We start from the raw sequence: 12,993 nt of genomic DNA, 5'->3' as shown, positions 1-12,993 counted from the left end.
GAGGAAGGGGAGGAGGGGGAGGAGGAGGGGGAGGAGGAGGAGGAGGAGGGGAGGAGGAGGGGGAAACGGAAATGTCATTAACTTTGAAACCCCCTCGGCAGAGGCTGTTTGATGATGATGGACAACTTAACCCAGCATGAATAAGAAAGACTTCTGGGAAATGTGTTTGTGGGTTTACAAACTGACTTTAGAGATGTTATTTATCATTACATGATACAAATATAGGGGTAAATCAAATGCCACAAAGCAAAATAGGATTAGATTATAAAAGCCTAGCATTCCCTTAGACACCAGTCCTGAAGAGATTTCACTGTGCTTGATACATATGGAATCACTGAGGAAGGCAAAATTGGTGGACTCAATTAAGGGCATAGTGGCTAGCTGACTTCTGCCCACATTTGCAACATTTTTGTTGTTATAAATACAGTAGCTATTATATTAAATGTGTTCAGTGTGTATTTATTAGTAAATATATTTTTAAATTTTCATATCATTTTGACTTTCTAAAAATTAATCAACAATAACTTATTAAATGCTGATACTGATCTTTCACATAATGTAATACAGTAAAAAGTACACAGACTGGGGAGTCTGATATTATCCTTGCCATTAAGTAACTTAAATTTTAGTTGGAAAAACAAAATTAGTGCTCATGAAACAATTAGAAAATCCAGCAAGACAGTAAAATTAAGTACTAAATTCTGTGGTACAAACTGAAGTTAAATAATAATAGGATTTTTTAAGCTGGATATCCTCTCCATAAAAATGTCTCAGTTGAGCCCCATTATTTTCCAGAAGAGGCCCCTTAAATATTAGGTGACTTGCCTTAGGCCTTACATTTAGGTGAGTGACCAAGTGGATCTAACTCCCAGGTCTTCTAAGGAGTGTGGGCCTTTTATATCTGCTAAAACACATTCTGCTCAATTGGCAGAAGGTGCTATTGAACTATTTGCAGATGCATTTGAAGTAAAGTTTTTTTTTTTTTTTTTTTTTTTTTAGAGACAGGGTCTCATTCTGTCATCCAGACTGGAGTGTAGTGACAAGATCATAGCTCAATGTAACTTTAAACTCCTGGCCTCAAACGATGCTCCCGCCTCAGCCATCCAAAGCACTGGGATTACAGGCATGAGCCACTGAACCTGGCCTGAAGTAAAGATCTTTAAGGAAAGTCTCCCTGAACTTGAAGCTAAGAAACTGAAATTTTTTTATCCATTTCTGCAATATTTTTCTGGTTTCAGTTACTGGTTTGAAGAATAAAGGGTCTCAGTAAGACATAACATAATATATAATTTTATATTGTGCCTTCATAAAATATAATTTCTTTGCATGAAAAATGAGTCCTGTGAGTATGAATTCCACTCTGGGTGGTTCAGGATTCCGGATATCCATCGTCTTCTGGGCACTGCCGGAGTGCAAGTGGAATATACATATTGACCAGATGATGGCGGCATGGAGCTAGGTTTGGGTTCTGCCCGTGTAACGGGCTGGCTGGATTATCTTTGTTCTTTGGGTCCTTAGGCTTAGGAAAGAGAGGCCTTGCACGTTGTATGGCACAGTAAATGGAACAAATTGTATATGTAATTATATCTTTATTTTAAACAGCAGTCAAACCCTAATTGTGTTTCTTCTTTAGACTTAGAACCCAGGAACTGAGAGTAAAGAGGAAAACAAGCTTTGTTAAGATGTGCTTGGTTTTAAAAAACATGCTCTGACAAGTCCACTTACTATTCTGAATGTTGTAACAGTAAGAAATAAAGGTCATACAGTGTGGGCTGAGATCAACTTAGCTCTGAACCTACATCATTACTCCCTTTGGATTGCTGATTTTGCTTTTGTTTGGATTTTCTTTCCTTATGTATAAATTAACATTTGTACCATTCCCCAGTTCCTGTGCCTCACCCTCTTCTCCCAAATATTTTGGGGAACTTTAAATTTAAAATTGACATTCTAAAATATGCACAAGAAGATGAAATGTTTAGCATGTATATGTTAACACATGTTTACTAAAGTTCAAAAACTGCAATTGAAAATGTACTAAAAACTAAAATTTTTTATATGCGAAATTTTCTTTAAGTTTGTATTCATCAAAATATCCCTTCTTTGTTGACACTAATGTCCACAGCTGAGTATCATCCTGGGAAAAAAACCACAGCTTTGATTAATTTTGTGGCATTTATGTTTGAAAGAGTTAATCAGACATCAGTCTTCAAAAGCTGGGAATGGTTTTTATCATCAAGAAAATCTGGTCAGGCATACACAATCAGATATAAACAATTTTATTTATCTTACCTTAAAAACAGGAAATAACATTCAAATGGTTCTGAAGACATTCAAAAAATGTCTTTAGATTAAAAATAAAATTACCCATTTATTTTTCTGGTTGAAGTCTGATTGTAAGTTTTAAATTTCTATTGCTTCAAATGTCATATGGCTATGAATACCTTTAGGCCATTATTTTGGCTGTAGAATTAAACCTCTTCTCCCTCATCCTCCAGATGAGTCAAGAAAATAATAACATTTATTTGAGTGCATCAAATATGGCTTTGAAGTGACAGCACTGTAAACCTTAAAGGCAGATATACCATCACACACACACACGCGCGCACACACACACACACAGAACACTGGTTCTTTTAATTGGCCTGAATATTGATGTTTCTGCTTCTGATTTTTTTTCATGATAACTTGTTTTTTTAAATAAACTATTATGAAAATTCTCAAACATACAGAAAAGTTGACAGAATAGTAAATGATCACTTATATTGAATTCACTTCCTGAATTCAACAATTGTTAACATTTTGCCGTATTTGCATTATCTATCTACCAATATTTTTGATAAATGACTTGAAAATAAGTTGCAGACATTATGATCTTTCAATCCTGAATTCTGTAGTATGTATCTTCTAAAAATAAATTCTACTATAGAGCCATAATGGCATCATCATACCTAAGAAAATTGACAAATATCATCTAGAATGCAGTCCTCTGTATTCAAATTTCCCATATTTCTTTTTTTGGGCGGCGGGGATGGAGTTTTGCTCTTGTTGCCCACGCTGGAGTACAATGGCATGATCTCGGCTCACTGCAACCTCCGCCTCCTGGGTTCAAACGATTCTCCTGCTTCAGCCTCCTGAGTAGCTGGGATTACACCCACCACCACGCCCAGCTAATTTTTGTATTTTTAATAGAGGTGGGGTTTCACCATGTTAGCCAGGCTGCTCTTGAACTCCTGACCTCGTGATCCGCCCGCCTCAGCCTCCCAAAGTGCTGGGATTACAGGCGTGAGCCACCACGCCTAGCCCAAATTTCCCATTTTTCAAAGAAAGCTTTTAAATACACACACAGGCCAGACATGGTGGCTCACGCCTGTAATCCTAGCACCTTGGGAGGCCAAGGTGGGAGAACTGTTTGAGGCTAGGAGTTCGGGTCCAGCCTGGGCAACATGATGAAAACCAATCTTTACCAAAAAAAATATAAATATATACAAAAGTTAGCAGGGCATGGTTGCTCACACCTGTAGTCTCAGCTACTTGAGAGGCTGAGGTGGGAGGATCACTTGAACCCAGGAGGTTCAGGCTACAGTGAGCCATGATTGTACCACTACACTCCAGCCTGGGTGACAGAGCAAGACCCTGTCTCAAAAAACTATATTTTTTAAAAATAAAAATAAATGGCCAGATGCAGTGGCTCATGCATGTAATTCTAGCACTTTGGGAGGTCGAGGCAAGTGGATTGCTTGACCCCAGGAGTTGAGAACAGCCTGGGAAACATGGCAGGACCCCATCTCTACAAAAAAATCCAAAAAATTAGCCCGAAATGGTGGTACGCACCTGTGGTTCCAGCTACTCAGGAGGCTGAGGTGGGATGGATTGCTTGAGTCCCAGGAGGTTGAGGCTGCAGCGAGCTGTGATTGTGCCACTGCACTCCAGCCTGGGTGACAGAGCAAGACCCTGTCTCAAAATAAATAAATAAATACACACAAACACAAATTACATATGACTAATATATATACACACACACACACACATCACATCGCATATACAGCGTCAGTAAAAGCTAGCATATGAAAGCCAGAGCTTTTTGAAAAGACTTGGTGAAAAAAATCACTTTGTATGGAAGGTGAATAATCAGCAAGAATTTATTGACAATTGCCCACATGTTAATTACCACTTCTGAGTCTATGAGTATATAAAAGCACCAAAGGCATTGAGTCTATGTTTATACTTCATATAACTAATATATTGAGCCTATATTTGTACTTAATATAATGAAAGCATAACATATCAGTGAAAGGCTCCCCAAATTTCTTTTTAATTGGCATGTTTTAAAAATGTTTCAAAGAGACATAATTTCATATAAAATATCCAGAAGATAGAAATAAAGTGTATTTGTGATATTTTATCCTAAATAAATAGTTTGTTCTTTTCTTGCTTTCCTTTTTATTATTTTTTTAAGCCTAGTCAAGTGAAGCAGTGGGAGTGGAGAAGGAACAAAGAAATCTGTAATTGACTGTGTGATCCATTACTTGTAAACACCACTGCACTTGGACCAGCCTTTTTCTTGCTTTTAAACAGTGAAGTAGCTTCCATGTGATAGTCATCTTACGTAGATCATACTTTTATGAAAGGGCATGTTATCTATCATAAGTAAAGGTAATATTTGAATTATTTTGAGTACATTGTGTTGTCATGCTCTTTTTTTTTTTCCGATGGAGTCTTGCTCTGTTACCAGGCTGGAGTGCAGTGGCATGATCTCGGCTCACTGCAACCTCCACCTCCCGGGTTCAAGCGATTCTCCTGCCTCAGCCTCCTGAGTAGCTGGGACTACAAGCGCACACCACCACGCTCAGCTAATTTTTGTATTTTTAGTAGAGATGAGGTTTCACCATGTTGGCTAGGATGGTCTCAATCTCTTGACCTCATGATCTGCCCCCCTCAGCCTCGGGAAGTGCTGGGATTACAGGCACGAGCCACCGCGCCCAGCCGTCATGCTCTTTTTAATAGTAAGGTCTGTTTCCTGTTGCATTTCAATGCATGGTACAGGGTGAATTGTTTATGAAGAGAGAAGACTGAGAAAGAAGAGTTGGAAAAGAAAGAGAATTCTTGAGGTGTGCACAGATGCATATTGCAGTAGTCCCCAACCTTTTTGGCACCAGGGATGGATTTTGTGGAAGACAAGAGGGGAGGTGGTTTCAGGATGAACTGTTCCACCTCAGATCATCAGGCGTTAGATTCTCATAAGGAGCGTGCAACCTAGATCCCTTGCACTTCACAATAGGGCTTTTGGTACTATGACAATCTAATACCACTGCTGATCTGACAGGAGGCAGGGCTCAGGGCTGGGGTCCCTGCCGTAGAGTGATTGAGAGGGACTGCCACACATGAAAGAGAACCGTTATGTAAGTCAGCACTAAATCGTGTGCTCAGAATTGTTGCTGCCTCAGGAATTCAGGAAAGAGGAAAGACCCCTGAGGCCTGGAGTTGAGAGAGAGGCCAGTGCTTCCTGGAGATGGGAGCTAGCCCAGAGGGATGGTCAGATTTGAATAGAAAAAAGTGAGAGAGATGGGCATTTGGCAGGTGAGTGAAGGCGTGTGAGAAAGCCATTAGGGCACACTTGCAGGACAGTGGTTTAGGGTAAAATGAATTGATTGGGAAGCTGGGAGGGAAAAGGAAAAAAGGAAAAATGAGCAGTGAAATGATAAAGCCATAGTAGAATAAACCTCCAGTTTTCCGAGGATAAAGAAATAGTTTTAGTCTGGTCTTTTATTTGTACCCTGCCTTCCCCCTGGAAGTTGTTTATTTGTTGATTGAGACCAGGTCTTACCCTGTCACCCAGGCTGGAGTGCAGTGCCACTATCATAGCTCACTGGAGCCTCGAACCCCTGTGCTCAAGCAATCCTCCTGTCTCAGCCTCCCAAATAACTGGGACTACAGGCATGCACCACCACTCCTGGCCCCCTGGAAGTAATTTTAGGTAGCTATGAGTTATTGTCGAAGTGTTGGAGTAGAATTTTGGCTTAGTTAAAATAATTGGAACAGGAAGGATGGATGACTTTGACATTAATTTAATTTGATGACTACAATCCATCTATTAAAATGGCATTCCACTGACTTGTTTTTCTTTTTCCTTTTTCCTTTATCCCTTTGCTCTTCATAATATTCTCAGGACTTTATTGCTCAGTATTGGCTAGAATGAAATTGTATTAACCTTTATCATATCAAAGTATTTCATAGTTATCCAATGCATCTATTACAACTGAGTAGTTAAAATAAATGTGTTCTAGTACTTCCTACTAAAACCTGTACAGCCTCTCTAGAGCCCAACCTTGGCCTTCCTGACAGATCTGCCCTGGCAGGTGAATACCCAGGAGAATCTTCTCTAGGGAGCCCCTTTCATGCATCTGATAACTCTGTCTCATTAACACTGATGGTGTTGGTTAGTTGGTCCATAGGAGTTAACATGCAGAATTCATTGTCAATTTTAGTCAGGACAGGACAGGTTATGTGGCAGTAACAACAGCAACAACAAAAAACCCAAAACTTCAATTGCTTAACCCCACAAATCTTTTATTTTATTTTATTTTATTTATTTTATTTATTTATTTATTTTTTTGAGAAAGAGTTTTGCTCTGTCTCCCAGGCTGGAGTATAATGGTGCAATCTCAGCTTGCTGCAACCTCCGCCTCCCAGATTCAAGCGATTATCCTGCCTCAGCCTCCGGAGTAGCTGGGATTACAGGCACCTGCCACCACATCTGGCTAATTTTTTGTATTTTTAGTAGAGACAGGGTTTCACCATGTTGGCCAGGCTGGTCTTGAACTCCTGACCTCAGGTGATCTGCCCACCTTGCCCTCCCAATCCCAGCAAATTACAGGTGTAATTTGCCTGTAATTTGGGATTACAGGCGTGAGCCACCGCACCCAGCAAATCTTTTATTTTTGCTTGCACTCTGTTGCTCTGCTCGTCAGCATCACTGGGGGAAGCATGCTGACAAGACCCATCTTGACATCTGCTCACACAATCTTGAAGGCAGCAGTAAAGAAGAATGTAGCATATTGTGGCTCTTAAAGCTTTCACTCAGGAAGGACTTAGGTCACTTCTGCACACATTTCATCAGCCAAAGTGAGTCACATGGTCAAACTTAACTTCAAAGGGGGCAGTGACGTGCAGTCTTACTACATTCCTGGAAAGAGAGGAAAGCCAGAGTATTTGTGAATGTCATTAGGGACGTTCTTTTTCTTTTCTCTTCCTTCTTCCCTCCTTTTTATGAAAACATATAATATTATTTAATGGAAAACTCCCTGCCGGGATAGGATCACTTGCTGAATAATAAGAGGTGAGATACCTCATGCACATTATTACTTTGAAAGGTAACTCCGTGCAGTGTTTTCAAGGACTACAGCACAATTTCTGCAAATGTAGCCCAATTCAGAGACCATCTATAGTTTACGGAAAATATTAACTTTAGTGACTATAATTACACTGAGCCACATGTCAGTAGTGCCCTGTTTTCCATGGAAACATGAGATATTTTGCAATTTATCAACAAGTGTGCTGACCAGATTCCAGTCGAAGGCTTGCTTCCAATCCATGGTGCTTGTCCAGGCATGATCACTTAACCTTAATGCATAGGAGAAGAAGCTATGTACTTCCCACTGTGCCCCTTGATCTTCAGCTACTGGTTGAGGACTGGGCAATGTGTTACATTGTCACCTTCTGGCAGGGTTACGTGAGGGTTTTCTATTTGCATTACGGGAATGACGGGAATGACGAGCATGCCTTAGCAATTTGGAGAGTTAGTTATCTGATACCATGAAGGACACTGGCTTTGACATAGAAAGAGCTTTGCACAGGCTTGTCATTCGCCTGGGGATATGTCTACTTATTTTCTGCTTTTAAAATGATTTCCTGTTTTGTTTCACAACTTTGCCACCCATCTATTTTTAATTAATCTACCTTGGAATTCCTTCCAGACGTTGTTACATGTTGATAAGGAAGGTCATGACTGAAGACAAGTTAAACCATACTTGGAGCTGTTTTTCTAGGAGAACAGAAGTCATGTCTGTCTGGTTTGCCACTGAATCCCTATTGCTTGGCATGGTTCCTGGCACATGGTGCTCAATAAATATTATTGAATAAATACATGAATGAATGACAGATAGAGAAGACATTATTGGCTCACCTGCATGGTAGTTCTCTATCTTTCTCTTGACCAATGGCAAAAAATTGCAAGCTATTGGACTGGAATGAGAGATGCAGAGGCCTTCACCACAGTAAACTAAGCTAATAAGTCCACAGCTTTGCTTTCCCATTATTTTAGTTGCTAGATCGTTTTCTTCTCCCACCACACTCTAGTCATGCCCAACTTTCCCGCCAAATGGAACTACTGGCTGTTCTCAGAATAGGCATGTTTCTTGTTATGGGTTGGATTTTGTCCCCACCCCCCCACACACAAAAAATATGTTGAAGTCCTGATCCCTGTACCTGAGAATGTGACCTGATTTGGAAATAAGGTCATTGCAAATGTAATTAATTAAGATGAGGTCATACTGGATTATGGTGGGCCCTAAGAGGGTGCCACCATATAAGGAGATGTCCTTATAAGAAGATAGCCATGTGAAGAGAGACACAGAGAGAGAACACCATGTGACAATGCAAGCAGAGATTGAGGTGGTGCAGCTGTGAGCCAAAGAATGCTAAGGACTGCTAGAGAACCACCAGTAGCCAGAAGAGGCAAGGAAGGATTCTCTCCTCCATGTTTCAGTGGGAGCATGGCCCTGCCAACACCTTGGTTTTGGACTTCTAGCCACTTGAACTGTAAGACAATAAATGTCTCTTGTTTTAAGCCCCTTAGTCTGTGGTTCTTTGTTACAGCAGCCCTAGAAAACACACACTCCTCAGGCCTGTATGTTTTGTTTCCTCCATCTGATCCATGCCCCACTGTCCATCTGAGGACCTCCTTTGTTGTGAAGCAATCAAATTCTCTCTTCTTGGGTAAAAATCTCTAAATCCTCTCTAAACTACCACGAGAAAACTGCCTGCAAGGGCAATTATTCAAGAGTAAAGACAGAGCCATAAGTGGTACAGCTGTTCCACTTGGTTCAAAGGAAGGTGCGAGAAGGAGTTTAGGGAGGATTGTGCCACAAAGAATGAAGTCATGAGATCAAGATTTTGAGTTATGCATAAAAAGTAGGCCCAGGTTTGAATTCACTTTGAAAAAAAATGAAAGAGAAGGGTCGGGGAGAGGGAGACAGAGAACAAAGGAGGGAGGAGGGGAAGGAGAGAGCGAGCAGCCTCCTGGGCATGCCTGTTATTCCTCTCATGGCCTTTTAGTCAATCAATTAGATAATAAATTATTCATAACCTTCTCCGCTGGCATTCAGGTACCTGTAGTGAGAAATGATGGATGTTCTGGTGACCCATGTAAATTTGCTTGGATTCAGAACCATTGTCTCAGCCTCTTGCTCAAATTGCTCTCTCTATTCCTAGTATCACGTTGGGCCTGGCTGGAGGAGGGACTGTTAAGTCAATACATACCTCTACCGTAATGGCTACCACCAGGTGTTTTAGTCATCTTTGTTGCAAAACCAATGAGTAGCAATCAAGTCAATGAGAATGAGTTGAAGAGACAAAACAGATACACGTATTGTCACACTGTCTTGGGCGGATGGGAAGGAAGAGAAGAGGTGGCTTTGCTAGGAGAATGAGCTAGGAGCAAGGTGTGTGGTGAGCCCACAAGCTGGACTGACCCCTCACTCCACAAGGAGGGCTGAACAGGGCAGTCCAGCTGGTTAGTCCTTACAGGCGCCTGTGATCAGCTGAGCATGGGGCTAGAGAGGAGCATGCATCCATCACCAGCGGGCAGGGTAAGCATGGGCTTTTGGTATCAGCAAATCAGGCCTCCAAAATATTTGAGCAGGAGGAGCTTTTGACAGTTAAGAAAGCATTTAAAGGGTCATCATTTAATTTGTTGGGGTTTATATTTATTTTATAATTTATAATGTAAAATGTATAGTTTACATATTTCATCGCTTAGAGGTTTTAAAGGCTTTAGTCCACCCCTAAGTGTTTGAGGTGGAGGAAAGCTGGGACTCTGTCCAAATGGGTGCTGGAGTTCGAGCCACAGAAATGAGTTCCTAATATGAAGGACAGAAGCTGACATGTGGAATCAGAAGTAGGGAGGAGGATGGCTAGGAAAGCAGAGGTCACTGATGGGAAAGCTGAGAATGACTAATGACTGGCAGAGTGAGCAAGTGGGAGAGGGTCTGGAGAGATTCTAAAGATTTAGGACAGAGGCCTGCAAAGGCTTTCAAGCCACATGTGAGGGTGGACTGGGTTCATTGAAAGAGGTAGGCAAAAATGAGTGACAGCAGTTCACTCCTGCCCTTAGCAGAGCTGCTTACCTTCCAGAAGACATCACAGGCAGAGTAGGGAGACTCAACAGTACCACATGATGAGGTGAGAGCCTGAGAATAGCAAGGCCCTGCTCCTGCCTGTATATGAGGGTGGGCCCTGCCCCCAGCCCCAGGCAAAGGAAGCCCATATGTGCAAGGGCACTGCCCTAGAGGGAAGTCAATTGTGAGGGTAGTGGCCACAGTGGCTGGTTTGTCATCTGAGGGGCTTTGTGAATTATTTCATTGGTAGGTGCTAGGGTAGCCAGTCAAGGAAGGGTCACTGCTGCCCTGGACACAACACAACAGCAGTTGTGAGCCATCCTAGAAATCCTTCCTCATTTGGAGCCAAATCATTGTTGTGCTATTATTAATTTTCTCCCTTGCTTAGACCTGAGGCTGGCCACCTGGGGAAACACTCCTGTCAAGACTGGAGAAGTATGAGTGCATGGAGCAACATCTGACACTTGGCGATGCTGGCCTCGTAAACTGGACAGGTACAGACTAATTAGAACGTGCTAGAGCTACTCCAGGTGAGGCACCTAACTTACTCAGTAAGGGATAAACTGCCGTTAGGCAAAGGACCTGAGAAAGCCTTCTTACCAACTCTCAGCTCTGGGTTGATTCGTTCAACAACTAATGGTATTTCCTGATTTCTTCTTCCTGTTTCAGTTACGAATGTGATTGTAACCTGGATGTTACCAAGTCCAGTTTGCTTCTGAGGCCTCCTGCCTTTGCTATTCATTGTGGAAACACCGTTGCCCTTTAATGCATCCATCACCTCTGGCTCTGGAATCCTGCTTCCTGCTCAATCCTTGCTGTTTGCTCTTTCCTCCCTCTCGAGGTAGCCAAAGCAGACACAGCCTGTCTCCTCTCTGTTGCAGAGCACCACTAACACAGAGCAGTTGCATGAAACAGATTTTTCTGAAGATGTCATAACTAATGAGAACAGACAGAGCTATTATAGCCTGGGGTAGGAAATAATTTCAAATACAACATCAGAGATGATTGTTTCTAGAAATGCATTGTCCATTCCCTCTATGAGGAATTTCTTTCTATCTGTGTCCCTCCTTGGCACCCCCAGGCACTCCAATGCCAGAATCGCCTAAAAAGAGATCAAGAAATATCCTTCCATATGGATGGAACTACCATGTATTACATGCCAGGACTGACTGCGCTAACAGTCTGATTCTCTCACTTAATCCTCTCAGCAGTATTCTGTGGTATACATTCCCATTTTACAGATGAGGAAACTGAGTCTCAGATATGGTAACTTGGCCAGGAACCCACTGCTGAGATTTGAGTCCGGTTCCTTCTACCCCACACCCATGCTCCTCACTGCAACCCTTGCTGTCTCCCTGTGTAGTCCTAGTCTTCGCATACGCCTTAGGTCATCAGAATTGAAATCTATTATTTTACCCCTTAACTCAGCAAAGCTTTCTGTAGAGTCAGGTAAAATTTTTCCCTAACATTTTCTTCCATGCAATTGAATCCCTTCTCCAAGAGCTCCCTTGCAAAAACGGCCCTCCCTCTCCCGAGATAAGTTTCATATTCACTCTGATCTCCTTTGTGCTGAAGTGTTTCTCCTCCCTTACTCTTCTAGATAACTTTCTGCTGTCTCTGCTTCCCCCACTGCCCTTTTTGCTGCTTTGTCAGCTCTTCTAAGGAAAGAGCCTCATTTAATGCCAGGAACTAGGATCCATTTGCCTCCCTCCCCTCTTGAAGCAAGGGAATCAAGCCCTATAGATAAGGCAACAGGACGGTGGACTCTGCACTGAATTTCTCAGGTGCCTTTTTCAGTGGTGTGGGAAAGAAGGGGGACCCCTCCCAACCCGAAGCCATATTTTCTTCCTGAGCTTGGCACTCCATTAAGCCAGGACTTTCAGCCCTCCTGAATCCTCATAATTCTTAACTATGTCCTTGCCGCTGGTTGGGATAACAGCCACAGATAAAAGGGAGCGGACATTGAAATGGAGTTATAAAATACACACCGTGGTTCTCCTCCCTGACCTTGCTCTATACACTGTCACAAAACAAATCCACAGTCCCACAGAGACCTTAACCCAGAGGATGGTGAGAAACAACCCAAACTAATATGTAGCCCCATCTCTAGGTACCAAGAGATGACAATGACAGCAGTTGGTTACATGAAGGCATGAACCAATCAATGGGTTTTTTTGAGAACCAATTTGGTAGAAGGTATGCTATCAGAGACATTTAAAAAAAAAAAAAAAAGAAAGGATGAAAGATAAGCTGCACTGATGGAATTTACAGCCTGTTTCCAAAGATAGGATAGAAAAGAATAATTATCTGTTCCGGAGATGATGTGCCAAGTTATAAATGTGTTAGGTAGACAGCGAGGGCTCCAGGAGTTCAGAGAGGGGAGGCAGCACTGACCTGGGAAAGGACAAGGAGACTTTCACTGAGAAGAGATAAGGCTTGTGCATAGTCTTCTTCAGTAGGCCAGAGGGGGAAGGACGTACAGAGTCTGGTGTGGAGAACGGCATGAGCAAAGGTGCGGGGGCAGGAATGTGAATGGTGTATTCGAAGGACAATGACTCATTCACTTGGCTTTCTTTACAGCTGCCACATAATAGTGGAC

Source organism: Pongo abelii, chromosome 1 (genome assembly GCF_028885655.2).
Source record: "Pongo abelii isolate AG06213 chromosome 1, NHGRI_mPonAbe1-v2.0_pri, whole genome shotgun sequence".
NCBI lineage: Eukaryota > Metazoa > Chordata > Mammalia > Primates > Hominidae > Pongo > Pongo abelii.
Note: the sequence above shows the minus strand (reverse complement) of the source record.